Here is a 22,157-nt window from a genome sequence, read left to right as displayed (position 1 = left end):
TGGTACGTTTTTAAAGGGCCGGTGGTAATGTTGTTGCCTCTCTGGTGGATAAATGGTGAATCAGAACACAATCTGTGTGAGCGCCATCAATTGACAAAATATGCAAATAAACGAGAAGACAGATTCAAACTTTCAGGGGGCCCTGCTGAGTGTTAATGGTGTGAGGTTTGAGGCCTGTGAAGACAAAGGGGTCGATTTTACAGCTTCGCCCTCCTGGTTATGCACGCCAGAAATCTGAGTGTGGTGATCAGTTTTCCTCGAAAGGATTCACGGGAATGGTCCCAGTGGTGAGGAACCTCAGTTACATAGATTGCAAAAGCTGAGATTGTTCTCCATTTGAGAAGTGAAAGCTGCGAGGAGATTTGATAAGAGTTATTCAAAATCATGAGGGATTTTTACAGAGTAAATTGGGAGAAACTATTCCCATTGATGGAATGATCAAGAACCAGAGGGCACAGATTTAAAGGAATTGGCTCAATGACGACATGAGGAAAAAACCTTTTACACAGCACGTGGTTTGGTATCTGGAATACACTGCCTGAGAGTGTGGTGGAGGTAGATTCAGTTGCAGAATTCAAGAGGGAATTGGATTATTATCTGAACTGGAAGAATGTGCAGGGCTACAGGAAGGCAGCAGGGGAATGGTACTAGGCGAACTGCTGCCTCAGAGAGCCAGCACGGGCATGATGGGCCACATGGCCTCTGCCTGTACGGTAATCATGTTGTGATTCTTTGAGAAAATTAGTGTTACAGAATCGGGAAGCTGCCACTGTCATATTTTTGTCCATTTGTTACCTCAGATGAATTAAGGTCTTCCAAATGTATTGTCCTGGGTGAGCAATGGAACTAAATTATAAGACAGCTGTCAATTCTATACATTATCACCATTCTGTGGGCAAATGGCTGAACAGAGCTGCCTAACATTTGGAAAACTCATTGACAGAACCCCATAAGCTCGACTTTTTAAAACAAATTTTACTCCATTCTTAACATTACAAAGCCAATGTGCAGAGTGGATGTGGCAAACCCCTAATCCTCCACCTCGCTTGCTCCAAAACACAACTCGTATTGAATCTAATTCATGGTCTCCACAGGAGAGACACACACAAGATCCAAGTTGACAAGAAAAGGCATTGAACCTGATCTTGGGCCTGATCTGACGCTTGATCTTAGCCAATTTTCACTCGCCTGCATTCCTGAATTCTTGATCTGCACTTGCAGGTTGTGAGGCTTTGAACTCATAGAGAATCATAGAAGTCCTGCAGTGCAGATGGAGGTCATTTTGGCCCATGGAGCCTCACTGACAACAATCCCACCCAGGCCCTACCCCCATCACCCCACATGGAACTGGGTGCAGCAATTTGCGAAATCTATCCTTAAGGCTGGACACTCTTCGTATATTGTGTGACGCTTCTGTTTGACTTCCTTTCTAGTTGTCTTGTGGCCTAGTTCTGGGTACTGTAACTAACAATATTTTTAATTGTCGTACAGAACAATAGCGTCGCTGTTGCAATCATCATGTAACACGTGAGACAATTTGAGATAAAGTCGGAGAGATTTCACGGCACAATTAAATGACTGCAGAAAGCACCAAAGCTTGGAAAAAATACAATTCGGTGACCTCAGTTTGGTCTCTGGCGGGGGTAGAATTTCTCTTTTGCTGTTGCGTAACAGTGCCACCAATTAGAAGATGCTGTATAATATCAAAATCAGTGCCGACAAATCTGACAGAAATTTTGCATGATGTTGAATTTATTGTTTGAGGAGGGAAATAAAGCATTTTGATATTTCAAATAAATATGTAGTATGCAAGGTTTTCTTTTATTCATTTATGGGATGTGGGTATCGCTGGCTGGGCCAGCATTTATTGCCCATCCCTCATTGCTCTTGAATGGAGTGGCTTACTAGGCTATTTAAGTGGATGTTTAAGAGTCAACCACTTTGCTGTGAATCTGGCGTCACCTATACAGGTCAGACCAGGTAAGATTTCCTTCCCTAAAAAATATTAGTGAACCAGATGGGTTTTTACAATGACCAGCAATGGTTTTGTGGTCCTCATTAGACTTTTAATTCCCGATTTTACGGTACGGTAGCACAGTGGTTAGCACTGCTGCTTCACAGCTCCAGGGACCTGGGTTCGATTCCCGGCTTGGGTCACTGTCTGCGTGGAGTTTGCACATTCTCCTCGTGTCTGCGTGGGTTTCCTCCGGGTGCTCCGGTTTCCTCCCACAGTCCAAAGATGTGCGGGTTAGGTTGATTGGCCATGCTAAAATTGCCCCTTAGTGTCCTGGGATGCGTGGATTAGCGGGTAAAATATGTAGGGATATAGGGGTAGGGCCTGGGTGGGATTGTGGTCAGTGCAGACTCGATGGGCCGAATGGCCTCTTTCTGTACTGTAGGGTTTCTATGATCTTCTATGAGAATTTTATTGAATTCAAATTTTGCTATCTGCCATGGAGGGATTTGAACCCAGGTCCCCAGATGATTACCCTGGGTCTCTGGATTACAAGTCCAGTGAAAATACCACCGTACCTCCCTTTAGTGTCCTTCAGGTAGCGTTGGTGGAATTTGGAGAAATTATCAGCAAGTTGGCTAAACGATTGAATTGGCCAAATCACAATAAAACCTAGTGGATAAAATAACTCTGGGCCCCTTTGCATGATTCTCTTTCCTCGAAAGGATTCACGGGAATGGTCCCAGTGGTGAGGAACCTCAGTTACATAGATTGCAAAAGCTGAGATTGTTCTCCCTTTGAGAAGTGAAAGCTGCGAGGAGATTTGATAGTTATTCAAAATCATGAGGGATTTTTACAGAGTAAATTGGGAGAAACTATTCCCATTGATGGAATGATCAAGAACCAGAGGGCACAGATTTAAAGGAATTGGCTCAATGACGACATGAGGAAAAAACCTTTTACACAGCACGTGGTTTGGTATCTGGAATACACTGCCTGAGAGTGTGGTGGAGGTAGATTCAGTTGCAGAATTCAAGAGGGAATTGGATTATTATCTGAACTGGAAGAATGTGCAGGGCTACAGGAAGGCAGCAGGGGAATGGTACTAGGCGAACTGCTGCCTCAGAGAGCCAGCACGGGCATGATGGGCCACATGGCCTCTGCCTGTACGGTAATCATGTTGTGATTCTTTGAGAAAATTAGTTTACAGAATCGGTAAGCTGCCACTGTCATATTTTTGTCCATTTGTTACCTCAGATGAATTAAGATCTTCCAAATGTATTGTCCTGGGTGTGCAATGGAACTAAATTATAAGACAGCTGTCGATTCTATACATTATCACCATTCTGTGGGCAAATGGCTGAACAGAGCTGCCTAACATTTGGAAAACTCATTGACAGAACCCCATAAGCTCGAGTTTGCATGTTGCCTGCTTATCTATGTGTGATATAGTGGACATTAATTGCAGCATATTTGGGAGTTTGCAGCAGTCAATGTAGTAGCAATGGTTTTGAAAGGGATAATGTTTATATATACACATTAAAGCTTCACCTTATTAACCGCACAGACTAAGCTATATCATAAAGTGTGCCCATAAATGTATTGCGATTCAATAAATTACTTTTAGTAGTAAAGTAAAAAGCATGACTAAGGGCAGTGAAATCTGAAATTGTAATATAAATCGTCAGCCTATTCCATTCACCATCTATTTCCTGGTTGTACTTATGATAAATAGAAAAGTGACCTCTTGACCTGCACCGTATATCATTAAGTGATGAAACAGCCTTGTTTGAAAAGAATAATGTTCACTTGAATAGTTTTCTCTGCAGGACAATCCTCAGGCATGTTGCTCTCACCACATCCTGCTTTAGTTTAGAATAATGTATGTTACAGTGCTACAATGTTATACCACAAATGCAGCAACTGGACATTCTTCTGCCTTTGCAGTAGAGGCTGACTCAGTGATGAATAGGTCTCATTGCTTAAAAAAAAGTCCCAGGTGCGGTTCATTCACCAAGTGCTTCTAATTAAATGACCTAGGATGTTTCAATTGCAATCAAGTTAACTAAATGATGTCCTGCACTTTGTACTGGAAACAACAACTAATATACCTAAAAAGAGGACAACAACTAATATATAGAATGCTTTGGTATAGGAAGTAGTTGAGATAGAAGATGTTTTCTGTGAAAAATAGATAAGCAAGGGAAGTAAAGGAAAGTGCAGCACTGTCCCGAGAGAACAAGGTCATTCTAATAGTGTTGGCTTGCTCTCACCAAGAGCCAACACAAAGGCAATAGGAGATGGGCCAAGTTTTGTGTTATAAACCTCTTTGGTTCTAAAGATGAAGCATATAGTATTCTACCAGTTTGTGGTTAGCACTGCTGCCTCACCCAGCGCCAGGAACCCGGGTTCGATTCCCGGCTTGGGTCACTGTCTGTGCAGAGTCTGCACATTCTCCCCGTGTCTGTGTAGATTTCCTCCGGGTGCTCTGGTTTCCTTCCACAGCCTGAAAGATGTGCTGGATAGGTGCATTGGCCATGCTAAATTCTCTTTTAGTGTACCCGAACAGGCAATAGGGGGATTTTCACAGTAATTTCATTGCAGTGTTAATGTAGGCTGACTTGTGACTAATGAATAAACTTTATTTTTACTTTATATGCTCAAATCCTTCCTGTGGGTAATTGGTGTGAATAAGGAAACCCAGGTATGTGCAACCTGAGAACGATCAGAAGGCAGTACATTTCTGGCTTAAAAAGAAAGGTCCTATCATATTGGGGCGGCACGGTGGCACAGTGGTTAGCATTGCTGCCTTACAGTGCCAGGGACGGGTTCGATTCCTGGCTTGTGCCACTGTCTGTGCGGAGTCTGCACGTTCTCCCTGTGTCTGCACGTTCTCCCTGTGTCTGCATGGGCTTCCTCTGGGTGCTCTAGTTTCCTCCTACAGTCCGAAAGGCGTGCTGGTTAGGTGCATTGGCCATGCTAAATTCTCCCTCAGTGTACCCGAACAGGTGCTGGAGTGTGGCGACTAGGGGATTTTCATAGTAACTGCATTGCAGTGTTATTGTAAGCCGACTTGTGACAGTAATAAAATAAACTTTAGGGGCGGCATGGTGGCACAGTGGTTAGCACTGCTGCCTCACAGCGCCAGGATCCCAGGTTCAATTCCAGCCTCGGGTCACTGTGCGGAGTTTGCACATTGTCCCTGTGACTGCGTGGGCTTCCTCCGGATGCTCCAGTTTCCTCCCACAGTCCAAAGATGTGCAGGCTAGGTTGATTGACCATGCTAAATTAACCCTAGTGTCAGGAGGATTAGCAGGGTAAATATGAGGAGTTACGGGAATGGGGCCTGGGTGGGATTGTGGTCGGTTCAAACGCGATGGGCTGAATAGCCTCCTTCTCCACTGCAGGGATTCTATGGATATATTTCCTTTCTAGCATGTTACCAAGATGTTAGTCTGATTGACTATACCATTCCAGATTCTGCCGGGCACTGATATCTTGAGTTTTGATTTCCTTGATAGTTTCGATGGGTGCTGTTGCTTTCTGATTCGCTCCTATTGATTTTAGGTTATGCAGTGCCACTGACCCGTTTCATATCTAGTTAACATTCTCTTTTAATTGATCTCTGCATCCTTTTCCCACAGGTACAACAAAGCAGTACGCAAACACGCTCTCATCCCTCTAGTAGGACAGAAGGACCAGCTCTTAATCACCAGAAGTGGTGTTGACAATCCAGCTACCTGTCTGTGAGTATATTTTGAGTTAATTATAGTTAGTTTTACACTGTCTCTGCAGCCTCTTGTTGACGCAACATTCTCCTTTATTGATATAATGTTGACATCTCTACAATGAACATTGCAATTACCATTCCCAATCTTACGCTAGAACTTGTTGCACATGAACATTGTATGTTATTTTATGTTGCATATTTCAACACTTCTAGCATTGGGGAAACACTGCAGCTTGTTGCCACTGTAGGGATCAGAAGGAAACAACTTGTGTTAACATGGTAACTTTCATAATCCTGAGGTAGTGCACAACTTGGTTACTTTTGAAATGCCATTATTGTTATGGAAGCGCACACAGCAACTAATTTTTACAAAAGTATTGTTGCTTTAATTGATAAAAAGGGTGAGTAGCTAGATAATCGGCTCCTTGGTGGTACTGCCTCATGAAGCAATGTTGGTCAGGATGTCGAGAGTACGCTTCCTGCTCTTCTGACGGGGAGCGCAGGATGAGTGACTGGCAGGGAATCTAGGCTGAAGGTGATAAAGGCATGAATGAGGATCACAGCAAAAGATGTGGTTAAGGACACATATGAGTAGGACAGCACAGTGGTTAACACTGCTGCCTCAAAGCGTCAGGGACCCGGGTTCAATTCATGCCTCGGGTCATTGTCTGTGTGGAGTTTGCACGTTCTCCCCGTGTCTGTTTGGGTTTCCTCCGGGTGCTCCGGTTTCCCCCCATACTCCAAAGATGTGCTGTTTAAGTTGATTGACCATTGTAAGTTGTCCCTTAGTGTCAGGGGATTCACAGGGTAAATACGTGGGGTTATGGGGACAGGGCCTGGGTGGGATTATTGTTGGTGCACTCTTGATGGGCAGAATGGTCTCTTTCTGCACAGTAGAGATTCTATGATATGGTAGAGGCTTTATTTAGGATAGGCAAGGTATGATGGCCGTGGGAGGTGGTGGGGGTGGGGAGAAGCTGCATGCCAGGATGTCAATTTAGTCATCCCCCATGACTCATCATGCAGGACCCAGCGTGCAAGAAAGCAGGAGGTCTTGAAGGAAGTGCAGAAAGGGAAGGTGACTATCAGATCACTAGCTGAGCCCAGTGGTATGCAGGGTGAGTAAGATGGGTTGCTCGTGAGTAAGGCTTAGGCCCAGGTGGATGAACTGGACAGGAAAATTGGCAAGTCGAGATTGGAGTGCCCAATGCCTCAAGTTCTGGGGTGGGAACTGAGGCTACAACTTGTTGATTCAGAGGCAAGAGTGGCATTAATGTGGAGCTTCGCAAAATATACAATTCTCCTTATTATGAAAAATGAAATGAAGAAAAGATCCTGGATTAGAATGAAGATTTCTGAATTTGACATAAATTATTTTCCCTGATCGATAACTAGGGGATAGAGTTAAGGGAATGGAGGGGATTTGAGGAAAAGTTTTTTTTCTCACAATGGGTAGGGGGACTCACTGTCTGAAAGGGGCGGTCTGGTAGAGACAGGAACCCTTACAACATGAAAGTAGCATTTCAATGAGCACTTGAAACGACATAGCATACAAGGCAATGGAACAAGTGCTGGAAAATGGGATTAGAATGGATCACTACTTGATGACTGGTGCAGACACAATGGACCAAAGGTCCTCTTTCTGTGCTGTAAAACTTGATGATTCTATGACTCTAAATGGGTTTGCAGAGAAGAAATGTCTGACGTATTCTGTTAATATCATCTTCGTTTGTGGGAAATTACTTTTTAGGCTACTTTGGGCTGTGGGAGTTGACATTTTAAACCCTTGGTTCAGTGCTAACATTGAAATTAAGCTTTTAAGGAAACTATTCCTAGCTTTGCAAGGAGCATTACTTACCCAAAAATAAATCTTCAAAACAGCAGTAGTTAATGACCCCTTAAGTAAAATTACATGAGAGTTCATGGCTTTTGCGCTAATAGTCTCTCAGTGTTCTGAGTTGACATCAATGATGTTGTGGAGTTGATAAAGCCATGCTGTCGGATGGAACTGATGGATGGCAGTGTGGGTGGTTTTGCTTGGCCAGGAGTGCTCTTTGCGAAGATGAGTCACCATTGTCTGGAGCCTGACTGATTTTTTTCAGGTAAAGCTAAAATATTGATACAAGACCCAAGGGGAGCCCAGAGCACACCAGGCGAGCTGACAGTGTCTGTCATGTTAAACATAGGCTACCTTCTGGTAAGGCCAAGAGCCTTGAAGCGTCTGAACTATTTGATAAAGAAAGGACGCTGGGTCTTTCTAAAGAAACTTGAAGCAGCATTCTAAGGAACCCAGGGAATGTAAGGGCAACCAGCTGGGGTTTAAATAAATCACCATCTAGGATACAGCACAGTGGTTAGCACTGCTGTCTCACAGCACCAGAGTCCCAGGTTCAATTCCGGCCTTGGGTCACTGACTGTGTGGAGTTTGCACATTCTCCCCGTGTGCGTGGGTTTCGTCCGGGTGCTCAGGTTTCCTCCCACACTCCAAAGATTTACGGGTTAGGTTGATTGGCCATGCTAAATTGACCCTAGTATCAGGGGGATTAGCAGGGTAAATATGTGTGGTTGTGGGAATAGGGCCTGGGTGGGATTGTGGTCGGTGCAGACTCGATGGGCTGAATGGCCTCCTTCTGCACTGTAGGGATTCTATGATGATATATTTCATATCAAAATTCCTTGTAGACAGGACTATCTGGAATTATATAGTATGAATGGGGAACATCTATTCCTTGTATAATGTTGGAAGCTTTAATTTAACATATTGAGTACATCAAAAGCCATATAAATATCCTCAGGAACTTTTGATGGTGCCAGAAATAGGGCTGGAAGCAAAATTAAAAGAAACCTTGTTCTGTCTTTCTGAACTAAACTTAAGTTTATAACCTTAAATGGTTTCCTGCCCCCCTAACTTTCCATGTCAATAATATTAACCAAAACACCATGATCAGCATGCTCCATAATTGTAATTTTGGTCTTAAAAGATTGGCTGGGGTATGGTACACAATCCAAGACTTTAGGTGGGTGTGCCTGTGGTGCTCAGTTATTCTGTGTTTGATTGTGAGTCTGTTACTATTGGTGCTCACTATGCTCGATTGACTAAGCCTAGTTGTGACTTCTGGGAAAGATGGACAAAATGTAGAATGAGATGGAGCACGGAGCAGATATTTTAAAGCACTTGTTATGCACGTGGAAACTGGTGTCATCTTTGCATAGATCCGAGATATAAAATGCATGACAGTCACCAACTTTCAATGCCAAGCTCAAGTTATATCTTCAAAACAATGGCCTTCTTCATTCACTAGCCAATCCTTGCCACTGGCCGCAAAGTTGTGGTGTGGGGGTCTTTAGGAAATGGTGATTGTAATGTGTCACTTAGCAAGGTGAGCATAACAGGACTTATGACTGATATTCTGAAGTGTACATCCCCTCCTGCGACAACGGTAGGTTTGCTGCTGTGATATTGGAAAGTTGTATGAACATCCTTACGTAAAGTCTGTTCTTGATAGTTTCCTAATGACACCATAAATTGTCATCACAGGACAAGTAAAATACGCACCAGCTGTGCAGAGAGAAATCAGACACCTCTGTTTTTGTCAGATTGCACCTTAGTAGGATTATACTCGTAGACAATCGGCTGGTATATTGAAGGCATTTCTAAGGTCACATAACATTTAAAAAAGGCAGGATAAAAAGAAGACAGAAAAAAAGAGATAAATAAACTGAAGAATAATGTTACAAAGCTGTATTCCAAATCATTGTGTCCCGAGGAGGACAAACAGTCAGCATTTACCAAGGCCACTGGGATGGAAGGTGACAAGATATCTTCATTTTTTCCTGAATTGAGAATTCTCCGCCACCATGATCACCAAGGCCATTGACTGTGTCCATTCTGCTCTCACCCCTTTCCCCTCCCTTCTGATCGGGTTCTCCTCAGTTCCATCTTCCACCCCGCCAACACATTCAATAGACCTTCCTCTGTCATTCTAGCGGCCCTGCATCGTGCCACCGCCAAATGCATTTCCCCTCTCAGCTTTCTGAATTCTAAAGGGATTGTTCCCTCCATGACACGGTGGTCCATTCCTTCATCACTCCCTCCCCTTTCCAGATACTAATAGCTATTTTCTTGTGCTTCTTTCAATTTAATATACTGTATATATCTAAGATAAAGTAAAGTCACCATAGTCTCAGATGACAAGAGGCTGCTCTCTCCTTTCAGGGGAAGAGCTGACTGGTGGTGATTTAACCTGAGGATCACCACACCTCAAATGAGGGACAAGGTTGAGAAGGCGGGGCCTTTGTGAATAAACTCAGCTGATACGGGAATTGAACCCGCACTGTTGGTGTCACTCTGCATCACTAATCAGCCTTCCAGGCAACTGAGATTCATCAATCTTGCAAACAAAAATGAAAAATGTTATAATCTGTGCATAAAGGACAACTAAGAAATTTCTTCCTGGACTTCACTGCGTTATGCCAAATCCTAATTGCCCCTAATTCGAACTTAAATTCAGCAGTGGGAATATATGTGAGAAAGGCCCAGGTAACTAGGCCCAACGGGGGAAATTCATTTGCACTGAGCACTATTTGAGGTGCTGCACAGACGTATATCAATTCACTGGGGCAGACTGGAAGTCAGTATAGGACTCTGAAGTAGCACGACATGAACACATTTCTCGCTCATGTTCCCTTCCGCTTTCCAATGGCCGTGTTCTCCATTTAGTGTTTCCCTAAGGCGGCATGGCAGAGACCAGTAACTTCCCAGCTAAAGTATCACTTGCACATAACTGCATACTGCCACTCTATATGTTAATAAAATAAATATCACTATTGTTTCCCATGCCAAACTTCCAATTTATATTTTCAGCAGTAAGCTTTAAATCATTATTCCTTCCCTTCCATATTAGAACACTTCTGCGATGTGCTTTGCTACAAGAAGCTAATCATGACACAGGACAGTTAGGCTGGGCTTTGGTAAGAGAAAATGCTGAGTTCAGGAGGTGATGCCAAGTAAGTTACTGTAGACCTTCTCAGATGGAAAGTATCTCATCTCCAATTGTAACCAGGTCCTCCAGCTTTGGTAGTTGTCAGACACATCACTCCACCATGAAGCGAGTACGAATGTAGAGCTGAAAGTCATGTTCTGAGAATATGGTTGACAGCTGATTTTGAGCTCCACACTTATAAACAAAAATTAATGAAAAAAAAAGAAAAATGTTATCTCTGCATGAAGGACAACTAAGAAATTTCTTCCTGGACCTCACTGCATTATGCCAAATCCCAATTGAACTTAAAACCAGCAATGGGAAGATATGTGAGAAAAGCCCAGGTTAACTAGGCCCAACGGGGAGAAATTAATTTGCACTGAGTACTTTTTGAGGTGCTGCACAGGCGTGCACAGTTTGGAGAAAGTATGATTTGCATTCCCTGAATTTTTTAGTAATTCCAGCACAAAACAAGCAGAATGAAAAAGGTAAGTGCAGTTTCTCCGAGGCAATTCAACTTGTCCTATTTGAGTAACAGATGATATTGGGGCAAGTCCTCAGAACCTTGTGTTCATTAATTATCTAACAACATCTGTAAAAATAATGAATAATTCGAAGAATGACTTCTTAAATTATTCTTGGTAAAATATCATAGAGTCATAGAATCCCTACAGTGCAGAAGGAGGCCATTCGACCCATCGAGTCTGCACCGACAAGAATCCCACCCAAACCCTATCTTTGTAACCCCATGTAATCCCCTGACACTAAGGGGAAATCCCAACCAGACCTGTTCCCCGTAACCCCAAGTATTTATCCCACTAAATCCCCCCTAACCTACACGTCTTGGGACATTAAGGGGCAATTTAGCATGGCCAATCCACCTAACCTACACATGTTTGGAGTGTGGGAGGAACACCCGAAGGAAACCCATGCAGTTATGGGAGAACGTGCAAATTCCACACAGTCACCTGAGGCCAGAATTGAACCCGGGTCCCTGGCACTGTAAGGCAGCAATGCTAACCACTGTGTCACCATGCCGCCCTACGCTACCTACTGTAAAACTGTTCTCATTGATGCAGTTCTGTGCATCAATGTAAGAACTATTGATCAACCTTCTAGAATTTTTCTTGAGTCATCCCTAATGAATTTTTCACCTTGGAACTATCACTAGAAGTGTGTTATAACAGAGAATATAAGAAATTATATGTATTAACAGTACTGTAAAGCACAGGAACAAAGGTTGGAAGAGATATGGGGCAAAGTTCTCTGGCCATCCATGCCAGCGGGATCTCTGGTCCCGCTGCGGTGTACGGAGGTTTGGCTGAGCACCAAAGTCTCCGTCCTCGCTTGCAGTGTCGATGGCACATGCGCAGCCAGAAAATTCCGGCCGTGGGGTGGGATTATCTGGCCTCATCCGCTGCTGGGATTGTCCAGTCCTGCTGAAAGGCTTTCGATTAGCTTGTCGTATCCTCTGCAGCCGATCCCACTACAGCAGGGCTGGAAAAATCCCAGCCTTTGTTACTTAAAGGGCAGTGACTATGTTGGGGGGTAAAGATTCAGGTAAAGTCTTCAACGAAGGCTGTAAAGATTTTATAAAAACATTGTAGTATTTTCAAAAACTGAATAACAACAAAGACAAAAAAAGATTGGATGGCAATGCGTGGAGTGGACTAAGTGAGTTAACACTCTGGTTCACTCTTTGGTGGCTGGGTAACTGGTGGTGCTGCTGGGTAAGGTTTGGCACTACCAGAGGTGGGGTAAGGGTCACTGCCCCTGTCCTCAAGGCAGTATTTGACCAAGTATGGCATCAAGGAACACTAGCAAAATTGAAGTCAATGGAAATCAGGGCAAAACTCTCCACTGGTTGTAGTCATACCTAGCACAAAGGAAGATTGGAGGCCAATCATATCAATCCTCGGAATATCACTCCAGGAGATTCTCAGAAAGTGTCCTCGGTCCAGCCATCTTCAGCTGATTCAGCAAGGACTTCCCCTCCATTATTAAGACAGAAGTAGGGATATTCGCCTATGATCTCACAATGTTCAGTACTATTTACAGCTCCTCAGATACTGAAACAGACCTTGCCGATATGCAGCAAGACGTGGACAACATTCATAGTTGGGCTGGTTGCTCGTAATATTCATGCCACACAAGTGCCAGGATGACTTGCCTGGAGTACAGCTGTGCAACATCCATAGCAGAAAGCTGCAGCACGAAGGAACTTGGGGGTATTAGTGCACAAAATACAGAAAGCTGCCACACAGGTGCGGCAGGTCATCAGGAAGGCTAATGAAATGGTGGGTCTTTTTCAAAGGGGTTGGAGCATAAGAGTAGGGACATCTTGCTGCAACTGTACAAAGTACTGGTGAGACCACATCTGGAGAACTTGAGCAGTTTTGGGTCCCTTATTTAAGGAAAGATACTATTTCATTCGTGGATCAGCCATGAATGGTGGAGCAGGCTTGAGGGGCCGAATGGTCTACTCCTGTTCCGATTTCTATGATCTTATGGTCTTAAGAGGTGGAGAATCATTGCCAACATAATGTTCAATACTCACATGGGCACAATTACAGAAACAGATGGTAAGGAAGCAGCCAGGATATGAATACCCAGCAGAATCACTTACAAGTAATAAACGGATGGAGAATCTTACACTGCCCGCACCTAAGTTGTAAATACACCCTCTCCAGCAAGCAGAGTGAAAAAATCCACCCTCATAGTCACTATGTTCTGCTGACATTCCATGTCAGATGGGAGATTGATAAAGTGTGAAATCCTTATCTACTGCACATTGTTTGTTTTCGGAACATGATCAGTTAGTGAACCATCTTGTGGATTACTATCTCTCGTACAAATACAGACCATTTACCTGACAGAGCTGCGAGCAATCCAAACCTTGGCTCCAACATAGAATTGCTGGCGCTGAGAGATTTTCTCTCATCGCTGGAGATGACCCTGACCTTGGTGCCAATATACAGGGTTCGATTGGCAATAACAGCCACTCAACTTCATGGCTCAGTCACAAGTGGATGCATGCAAACTTGCATGGGCATGCTTGTTTATGATTTTGTTCCAGCACTTTGTCCTGTGCTATCAATAAGATGGCTTAGCCAGCATCACTTTCTGAAGAGATTCTGCAATGTAAATAGGCCATGTAGCCTTCAGTCAGATACTGAAAGGCCTGAAATTCCTCATTCAACAAACCGGAGACCCTCCCTCTTTTTCTTCCTAATTAATGACGAGAAATGAAGTTAGTGATAACTTGTGGAACTTTACAGAATGCAGCCCCATTAGCTGGCTGCCAATGATGGGAGAAAATATGTGCACCCTTCCATTCAAAAGAAAAATGTCACCCAAAATTCACAAGATTAAGTTAAGTTTCTTGTAAGATATATGTAATGTTGTGTTAAATATAACACCCATGCATTGCCAGAGGCACTCAGCTCCAGATGTCATTTGAGCCTTGCTCCAAACATGAACAAAAATTGCTGAATTTCAGAGATGAACTAGAGAGCCTGCTCTTGTCATCAAGACAGCATTTGATCAGGTATGACATCAAGTAGGAGCCCGAGCAATACTGAAGTCAATGGGAATCAGGCGGAAAACTCTCCACTGGTTGGAATCTTACTCAGCACAAAGGAAAGGTGGTTGAGGTTGTTGGAGAGCAGTCATTCCATTTATGAGATATTGCTGCAGACGTTCCACAGGGTTGGACCAACCATTATCGGCTGCTTCATCAATGACTACCCCTATCATAAAGTGGGAATGTTGATGATTACACAGCTCCTTTAAAAGCATCTTCTAAACCCACAACCTCTACCAACCGGAATAACAAGAGCAGCAGATGCATGGAAACGCCATCATCTGTTAAGTTCCCCCCAAAACCCCACACTATCCTTACTTTGAACTGAACCACCGTTCCTTCATTGTCACTGGGTCAAACATCTGGATCTCCCTTCCTAATAGCACTGTGGGTTATCTAGTTCAAGAAAGCGACTCACCAGCATCGTCTCAAGAGCCCTTGGAGATGGCGAACAAATGCTGATTCAGCCAGCGATGCTCACATCCCATCAACAAATTTTTTAAAAAGTGGTAACACTTTCAGTTGGTTATGTTTATTTTGTGCTCATTTGTGGTAAGAGCTTTATAGACCCAAGAGAACAGCACATAACACATTATGGGGGAGACTCTCAACTAAGGACTGCCAGTTCCTTGCCTGAAAAATAGGTGTGCGGCTAAATGTGTTGGGGTCCTTTTGTGCCCATTTACTTGGCTGAATCACCTATCGAGCAGGCCTGTAATTGGCACTCCCATCCCAAATAGTCATGAGTCTGTTCAACTAAGCAAATTGGGCCCTGTTGCAGGGACTTGATTACAATTTTAAAGGAGAAATGGATTACACAGCTCAGTCATATTTCTCCAGGCATTGAGAGGCCGAAATGAAGGCCCCAAGGAGGAGGAGGGCAAAAAAAAAATCAACCGCTGACCCATCTAGAGCCACCCCCGGCACCTATTCCCATGTTGGCACACCAATAGGCCTGCCCGCCCAGTGGTTGCATTCTGTCACTGAGCAAGCCCACCCCACACGCTGAAAACAGTTTCAGTCTCTCCAGTGTCAGGTGTAGTGACGCCGTGGGTTCACTGCCGGTGTTCCATACATTCAGCAACCAACACAAAAATCTTGGCAACGAACTTAATTTCAGGAATTGGGGAGGGGGGGGGGGGGGGGCGGCGGGGCATGGTCCTGGAGAGTTTTCCAATCGGTGCTTTAATTTTTTTTTATTTATTTGCGGGACATGGGCGTCGCTGGCTGGGCAGCATTTATTGCCCGTCCTTAGTTGCCCGAAGGCAGTTGAGAGTCAACCACATTGACGGGACTCTGGAGTCGCATGTAGGCCAGACTAGGTAAGGACGGCCGATTTTCTTCCTCAAAGGACAGTAGTGAACCAGATGGGTATTTTTTTTTCGACTATCAATAACGGTTTCATGGTCATCAGTAGATTCTTAGTTCCAGATTTTAAAAAAAATTTGAATTCAGATTCTACCATCTGCCGTGGTGGGATTTGAACCTGGGTCCCCAGAACATTAGCTGGGTTTCTGAATTTATAGATAATACCACTAGGCCATCGCCTCCCCCACTGAGAAGTGCTTGCAACATAGACCTTTACCATATTAATAAGAATCTAACCAAATAATTACAGTGCAGAAGAAGGTCATTCAGCCCATCTAACACAACTCACAGTTTGCACAGCAGGGTAACTTTAGTGAGGCTCTGCTCTTGGCATGAGTCTCAATTGATAGGAGCACAGGTTGATGAATTGGGTACAATTGATGGTAGCTGGATCTGTGCCTCAATCTCTGATTCCTGCCATGGTCAAATAATCCATGCCGTCAACATTTTAATGCTTGTCTCAATGATACAGCTTCTTAACAGGGTTGTAACTAAATACTGTCACTGAAAAGTACTTAACAAACATCATATGCGGCTTGGTTCTATTTATTTTACTTTTAAGTTACTCCTTTGTGGGTCTTCCTTGATTTATTGAAGTGAACAGGAATATTCATATAGACAGCAATAGCATTACCGTTTACGTTAGCTTTAGTGACTGTGACCCCTTTTGTTTCGTGCTCGTTGAGTGTTAGTAAATGCTTATCAGAAAGAATTACAAAGGAATGCTCTATGATTGCTAACTAGATTGTAAATCTTCATCTCCCTAAGTGCTGTTCACCGGACATAGTACAAGGGATTTGTCTTGACGTGCAGTACATTAATCCTAGGCTTCTTTTCATTTACTATTTCAACAGATGGATGCAATCAGGCCTCCACAAAGGCGTACTGTAAACTGTGGCTTTTTTTTTTAAGTTGAAAACTCCCAGGGAGATGCCTTTTGATGAACATTTGAGAGCCAATTCTGTGTCGCTTTGCTCCTAGTAAGGAGCCACACTTGCGGAGGAAGCTGACCAGAGAATTAGGTCAAAGGAATTGTCATCGTATCTTCAAATGGTTCTCCTTTTGAGTACAGCTGGTCCTCAGAGAACATGGGGATACCCTTTAATTTCCATATTCAGCCTTTAAGTTACAAACCACTTTTACACCACTTTAGAATAACAGGCAGCAGTGACATTACAGTGGAATTCACAACCACAGAAAGTAGTTGAGGCCAAAATGTTGTGTGATTTCAAGAAGATTTCTTTAGCTCTTGGGGCTAAAGAGATCAAGGGATATTGCAGCGGGGGGCGGTTGGGGATCAAGATATTGAATTTGATGATCAGCCATGATCATAATGAATGGCGGAGCAGACTTGAAGGGCCGAATGGCCTACTCCTGCTTCTATTTTCTCTGTTTCTATGTCGTAACAGTCCCATTCACAGCATAGACAATGTTATGACTGAAGGGGATTGGATGATTCGTTTGCACTTGTATTCTTTCTCCCATTTTTCCATCTTTTTCCAATACTGTAGAGTGAGTGAAGAGGTTGTACGACACCTCTTGAAATTGCAGTGAGATGTTTTTAATGGGATTACCTTCTTTCATATGACCGAACTTTAGGTCTGACAGAAGGCAGAAGCAAAGAAAATTGTTCCAAGCCAACTGTAGGAACAATGTAAACTGATTCTTTGAGCTTTAGCTTCAAAGTGTTTCTTGGGATACCACAATGATATGAAGAAAATGAATCTAAAAATATGCAGGTTAGTTGGATTGGCCATGCCAGAATTGCTCCTTAGTGTCCCAAGATATGTAGGTTAGGGGGATTTGTGGGGTAAATATGGGGGATAAAGCCAGGATGGGATGCTACTGTTGGAAAATCGGTGCAGATTTGATGGGCCGAATGGCCTCATTGTACACTGGAGAGATTCTATGATTAATAGCCTAGCGACACATTACTGGTGCTTGAACTTTGTGCTTTAAAGAACAAAGAACAATACAGCACAGGAACAGGCCCTTCGGCCCTCCAAGCCCATGACGCTCCCTGGTCCAAACTAGACCATTCTTTTGTATCCCTCCATTCCCACTCCATTCATGTGGCTACCTAGATAAGTCTTAAACGTTCCCAGTGTGTCCGCCTCCACCACCTTGCCCGGCAGTGCATTCCAGGCCCCCACCACCCTCTGCGTAAAATACGTCCTTCTGATATCCGTGTTAAACCTTCCCCCCCCCCTCACCTTGAACCTATGACCCCTCGTGAACGTCACCACCGACCTGGGAAAAAGCTTCCCACCGTTCACCCTATCTAGGCCTTTCATAATTTTATACACCTCTATTAGGTCACCTCTCATCCTCCGTCTTTCCAGTGAGAACAACCCCAGTTTACCCAATCTCTCCTCCTAACTAAGCCCTTCCATACCAGGCAACACCCTGGTAAACCTCCTCTGCACTCTCTCTGAAGCCCCTGTCTGACAAAACTGTTTTGTCTTCATGCTATCTTATTTGAATTGTGGAATTAATGGCAATAATGGGCAGAATTCACTGGCCATTCACACCAGCGGGATTCTCTGGTCCTGCCAGCGGTGCACCCCCTGCAGCGGGTTTCCAGGTGGTGTGGGTTGGCTTCAACTGGAATTCCCATTGACAGAGGCGGGAGCAGAAGATTTTGCTGCCAGTGAACCGCACACCACCTCCCACTGCTGAGGAAAATGCTGAGGGGAGGCCAGAGAATCTCACTCAATAATAATGGACAAATTTCTAAATGCCAATAATGTGAAGGGATAGAGGGATATTGTGGTTTTAAAAAAGGCATCGAAGTGAATAATCAGCCATGATCATTTTGAATGGTGGAGCAGGCTATTGGGCTGAATGGCCACCTACTGCTCCAATATTCCTATTGTGATAACCCGATGGGGAGTCTCCAATTGATCTCCCTGTGGGTCTCATGAATACGAGTTCCCCTGGTAACAGGCAGTGGCCATCCAAGGTGAAACTTATCACGTGAGTCCTGTTTAAGGCAGACACCGGGAAGGTTTTGCACAAATATTGTCCCAGTTCTGACTTGTGTATATACACCATGGAATAGTGGCTTTACCTTATGTTGAACAATAAATACTGTTCCTTTCCAGTTAGGCTTCCTGAGTTAGTACACCTATGATCTATTTGAACCTTATTGTGAAATTCTTGCTTGAAAAATAGATTTTTTGAAGCAGTTGTGTTGGCTTGGGAAGCACATGTTCCAAAATCCATTCTCCCCCTCCTCTTCATCCCAGAAAAAAAACCCAAAGAGCCTCCACCACTGTCCTGTACGCCTTTCTCTTGAGGGTGAACACTCAACCGGGAGTAGTGTTCCACAGCCTCCCTGCACCCTTCTCCAATTGTAATTAACTTGCGTTATACTTGTTTCAAATTCAAATTTGGTTTACTCTCGATCCTCCAACAAAATCTGAAATAAATAAAACTGAAAGGTATTGGCCAGAATTCTCCAAGCTCGCCAGTGGCTGGGATTCTCTGGTCCCACTGCAGTGAATGGAGTATTGGCTGAGTGCCAAATTCCCCGTTCTCACTGGCAGTGTTTGTGGGGGCGAATGAGATCGGAGAACCAAGGCCATTATTTACCAAGAGTCGGAATTCAGTCCAGGAATCAAAGTCCCATGGATCAGCCTCAGAAAGCAAGCTTGCCACTGTGGGGCATCTTCATAGAATCCCTACTGTGCAGAAGGAGGCCATTCAGCCCATGGAGCCTGCACCGACCACAATCCCACCCAGGCTTTATTCCTGTAACCGCGCATCTTTACCTTGCTAATCCCCTGACACTAGGGTCAATTTAGCATAGCCAAACAATCTAATCCACACATCTTTGGACTGTGGGAGGAAACCGGAGCACCCGGAGGAAACCCATGCAGACACGGGTAGAATGTGCAAACTCCACACAGACAGTGACCCGAGGCCGGAATTGAACCCGGGCCCCTGGCGTTGTGAGGCAGCAGTGCTAACCACTGTACCACCATGCCACCCCACTATTGGAAGCTTCTGTGAGGAACGAATACAATGAGGTCACCATAGTGATTTTTTAAAAAACACTACGTACCATCTACGAATGTCCATGAGGAGAGCATTGCAATAGAATTACTCGGGGCATTCTGTTTGGTGACTTGTGAGCCAGATCACTGGCTTCACAACAAAACTACACCGGCAGAATTTCACCTTCCTCTCATGGCAGTAGCGGGCCCTAGAATGTTGTGAGTCGTTCAAAGGGCCATTGATCTCGGCAGGACTGGAAAATCCCACCAGCAGGAGAGGCTGGAAAATTCTGCCCCTTGTATTGTTGGCTGTGTGTGTGTGTGTGTGTGTGTGTGTGACCATATGATTGAAATATGCCATTGTTCAGCTAGGCCCGAGTTTTGTGTGGATTGGAACCACAGATGCTGGCATATTTCATTCGACAAAAATCAAAAAAGATCGCAACATTGCAACATGATATCACTTAAGTTGTAAGAATGTGACCTACATTTGCCAGCGATAACCTTCCTGAATGAGATATGTATCAGAGCAAGGACAGAACTTGTCAGCACTCTCCTCCGTGTAACCAGTCTCATTTTATATCTGACACAATTCGGGCTGTGCGTTTTGACGATTGCAAAACAGCTTTTTACAAATTGCTGAGTTTTATTGAATGAGCCTCCTCACTATCAATAGCCACTGATTGATTGTTACATTTACACTGGTAAGTTGGAGTAACCATTATGAGTCAACGACTGGCCCCCAAATCTTTGGCTCCGCAGAGCTGGCTTGCTGTGTACTTTGGAATTCCAGGTGTAAGGATTATCTCATCTTTCTATGAATTTCCATTTGTCCCAGCTTGCTTACTCACACGGACTGTGTGCATTTCTGACCTGCGGGTTTCCTGTCAATTAGGCATTAGATCTAAGATCAGCCTTCTCCAGTCCACATCATTCAAAAAGGAAAAATAAGTGAAAGGAATCATGAGCCCAAATTGTCCTGCCAGGGTTCAGGAACAACGGATTGAGCTTCCTTTGATTTAAGTGGAAGTTAACTGCCTCAGAATTACCTTCATTCTGTTTTAGGAGAAATGTGTAGTCCTAAGTACACAGGTGCTGTGATTCCAATTCTCTTCCCACACCTAGTGGTGCACTAACTTCCATCTGTTTCTATAGCTAGTAATTCTTAGAACAGATCAGTAGTCTGTCACCCGGGGGCTTATAGCTTGAGGGGCACCACTCCACATCAAATGTGGCTGACCAGGAGTCTCTCCCGCTCTTAGTGCCAGACATTGGCGTTTTGGAAAGATTTTTCAGGTTGACCCACTCAATCTGTTTGACCGCGTTATGAACACACTTTCCTTGAGAAACAAGCCCTGGAGTGGGACTCGAAGTGGAGATGCCGGCACTGGACTGGGGTGAACACGGTAAGAAGTCTCACAACACCAGGTTAAAGTCCAACAGGTTTATTTGGAGCAAATACCATAAGCTTTCGGAGCACTGCTCCTTCGTGACGAAGGAGCAGTGCTCCGAAAGCTTATGGTATTTGCTACCAAATAAACCTGTTGGACTTTAACCTGGTGTTGTGAGACTTCTCACCGTGGGACTCGAACCCAGAGTTTTTGGCTCAGAGGCAGGGATCCTGTAATTACTACAGAGTAAATCCCATTGACACTGAACCCTTCGCAACTTTTAATGCGAAAGGCAAAGTATCCGGATACATTATTAATAGATGTAGGAGTAAAAATTGACTTGGAAAATCCAATATTTCACATCACATGATGGATCTTGGTGCAGTTGGTTCAGAGAGTATGTTCTCTGTAGAAGGTAGCAGGTCAGGCTTCTATCATGGGGATGGATGAGTGGTCTCAAATTTTACTGAGAGATTTTTAGGATCAGTGATTAATAAAAGTTCTTTTTTCAATTTTGCACTGTCAGGGGAGCCTGCTGGAAACTTACATTGGAATCTAGGAGCAAAGCATCTTTGATTTTCCGATTTGAAATATGAATCAGATTCCTACAATTGTGAAGTCGTACTGTGGATGTACCGGAGTTGCTGTTGGTATGCGAGACTCCCCTCTAGATTCCCTTCTGGGTCAAAATCCTGGAATTCCCTCCCTAACTGCATTGTGCGTCAACCTACAGCGCTGGGATCTGCAGCGATTCAAGAAGGCAGCTCACCACCACCTTCTCAAGGGCAACTAGGGATGGGTAATAAATGCTGGCCAGCCAGCGACACCCATGTCCCACAAATGAAGAAAACAAAATCCCCTCAGGGAGTTAGTTGTGGGAGATGGACTTCATGATAGTAACTATGCTGTGAAGGAACATACTTGTAGGCTTTCGCTTCTGCAAAATTTTCTTGTGTTCAAACGATCAATGGTAAGAGCTTGGAGAATATTTACTTTGTTGCTGCTGGAAGTATTTGAGGTTTTTCAGTCAAACAAAACCTTTCATTCTACGTTTGAGCTGGAAGGAAGCCTGTGATTGTTTTAACCCCGAGGGATCAATGCTACTGTGAACAGACAGTCACCAAGGAAAAAGTGCAAAGATATAATTATAA

General features: G+C 44.0%; 1 protein-coding gene across 5 annotated transcripts in view; it reads left to right on the top strand.

Moving 5' to 3' along the window:
• LOC144507898 (non-muscle caldesmon-like) overlaps positions 1–22,157 on the top strand; it is a 227,516-nt gene that overhangs the window by 43,979 nt on the left and 161,380 nt on the right. For all 5 annotated transcript variants that reach the window (XR_013500161.1, XM_078235377.1, XM_078235378.1 and 2 more), the window contains exon 2: positions 5,599–5,700. The gene's annotated coding sequence lies outside the window, so the exon portion shown is untranslated. The remainder of the gene's footprint in view (positions 1–5,598; positions 5,701–22,157) is intronic.

Source organism: Mustelus asterias, chromosome 19, assembly GCF_964213995.1.
Source record: "Mustelus asterias chromosome 19, sMusAst1.hap1.1, whole genome shotgun sequence".
Lineage (NCBI taxonomy): Eukaryota > Metazoa > Chordata > Chondrichthyes > Carcharhiniformes > Triakidae > Mustelus > Mustelus asterias.
This window is presented reverse-complemented; position numbering and strand designations above follow the sequence as displayed.